The sequence below is a fragment of the Molossus molossus genome, unplaced genomic scaffold (assembly GCF_014108415.1).
Source record: "Molossus molossus isolate mMolMol1 unplaced genomic scaffold, mMolMol1.p scaffold_m16_p_1, whole genome shotgun sequence".
Lineage (NCBI taxonomy): Eukaryota > Metazoa > Chordata > Mammalia > Chiroptera > Molossidae > Molossus > Molossus molossus.
The window spans coordinates 209,148,063-209,150,408 of NW_023425344.1; the positions used below are offsets into that span (position 1 = coordinate 209,148,063).

The 2,346-nt window shown below is 38.5% G+C and overlaps 1 pseudogene; it reads left to right on the forward strand.

The window, feature by feature from the left end:
- Positions 1-1,362: 1,362 nt before the first annotated feature.
- LOC118620590 lies at positions 1,363-1,738 on the forward strand (annotated as a pseudogene).
- The last annotated feature ends 608 nt before the right edge of the window (positions 1,739-2,346 follow it).

The following is a 2,346-nucleotide window of genomic DNA, read 5'->3' on the forward strand; positions in this document are numbered from 1 at the left end:
TGACCTGTCAACAAACAAGATGAAGTCTGAATTTTCTAAAGGGATTTTAGTAAATCTGTTTGGGGCATGAAGAGTTCAAAAACAGAGGTTGATCAGCCATTAGTTTCTTTTTCTTCAGATAATGAAAGAATAGCATAATTTAAAGAACCACATGATGAATGGGAGAACATGATAAGATTTTACAAGCGGTAACTATACTAGCTAAGAATGTTGTATATTTTTAGTGTGCAACGAATATTATACAGCATGAATGACCACAAGATTTAAAGCAGACCCTAAAACCAGGTCAACAGAAACCTCCAGTAGTTAAGCTGCTGCAGCTACTTCCCTTAGACAAGGCCTGTAGGTTTTGCCACAGAGTCAAGAGACTGTATTAAGTTATTAGTATTTGACAAATTCCAAGAAGGACTTGTCTAGGTTTGGCAAGTTAAAAAGAAGGTAGCAAGATTTAAAACTAGGCAAGCCCAGGCCTGTTAGTGTTTAAGTTCACGGCAAAGTGATTTGGTTATCTATGACTTAGTTAACTCACATCATGGCAATTTTAGTAGCCAATAAGGTCCAGAAATCTTCTCAATTGTTTCTTATACTAGTCTGGGAAGTTTCTAAATAATTTTATAGTCTGTTAAGAGTAAGGGATTTACCTCTGGATAAACCATGTCCTAGCTAATAACAAAGTTCTAACTTGTCTTTGGAAATTTTAGGTCTTTCTAAGCTAAAACAGAAAGTTGATAGAAGGGTTAGTCCTAGAGCTTACCTCACCTTTGAAACACAACAAAAAGATCATCCAAATATTGCATGAGAACTTGTGAAATGCAGGAGGACATCTCACTAAAGCCCTGGGGCCAACAGTTTAGCTCTAGTGTTGATTTTCCTAGGAGATGGCAAACAAGGACTATTTATATCAAAAGGTATGTGAAAGAAAGCAGAACACAGGTCTACAACTATAAAATAGACAAGGTCATAGGCAGCAAAGATAAAATAGTTTACTACTACAGGGACAAAAGTTCTGAGTCTTGTTTCTTAAAAATAGCCAGTTTAAAATAATCAATATCCCAAAAGATGTATTTTGGGATGGCAAACTCTCTCCCCTCAGACCTGCCTTTGAAACTTTGAACAATAAATTTCACATTCCAGATCCTAAACTGGTAGATTGCTTCATATCTCATTGAACCAATTACTCAGTCCTGAGAATAGGTCAGTTTGGTTAGACCGTAGTGTCTCATTTTAGGAGGTGGTGATGCTGGTGGGCTCCCAAAGTTGGGCTTATGTTGTGTAAGCAAGCAATCGGGTATTTAAAAAGAGGAGTTTCCATGGAAACAAAAGAAAAACGAAAGCTGTGGTCCTGTCCCAAGATGGCGGCCCATGAAGAAGGCAGCTGCAGAAGACATCAATGTTACCCTTGAAGACCAACAAAAGAAACAAATGTGCACGAAATATGAGTAGAATCTGAGGTGAAGAAATAGATGTAAAAAAGGAACAACTCCAAAATTTAGAAGATGCTTGCTGGAAATCATGCTTGCTGATGACGACTGCTTAATGATACCTTATCAAATTGGTGTTTTCATTAGCCATTCTCAAGAGAAAACACAAGAAATGTAAGAAGAAGCAAAGAAAAATGTGAAAGAATTGATGATTTACAATCCAGAGTGGAATCGATTCAGCGGGTGTTACCAGATTTGAACATTCAGTTATAAGCAAAATTTGGGGAAACATAAACCTTGAAGCTGATGAAAGCTAAACTTTTTATTTTATTTTATTTTTTAATCCTCACTTGAGGACATTTTTGCATTTATCTTCAGATAGAGCAGGAGGGAGGGAGGGAGGAAGAGAGAGAGAAACACCGATGCAAGAGAGACACATCGAGTGGTTGCCATCCACACGACCCCAACCAGGGCGGGGGACAAATTGCAACTGAGGCATGTGCCTCCAGCAGGAACTGAACCCGGGACTCTTTGTCCGCGGGCCAACGCTCTAACCACTGAGCCAAACCAGCCAGGGCAGAAAGCTAAACATTTTATAATACTTTTAAAATTTGCTGTCTGGCAGTTGTGGCTCAGCGGTTGAGCATCAACCCATGCACCAAGTCACCAGTTCAATTTCTGGTCAGGGAAACGTGCTGGGATGTGGGCTCCATTCCCAGTAGGGGGCGTGCAGGAGGCAGCCGATAGATGTTTTTCTCTCACCAATGTTTCTATCTCTCCTTTCTTCTCTCTCGGGAAAAATCAATAATAACATTTTTTTAAAAAAAAGTTCATTCATTTAATGGAAACTTGCCTATTTTAATGTCTTGCTTATTTATTTTATATTTTTAAAAGAAGACAGTATTCTGTATAACGATTCTTTCAA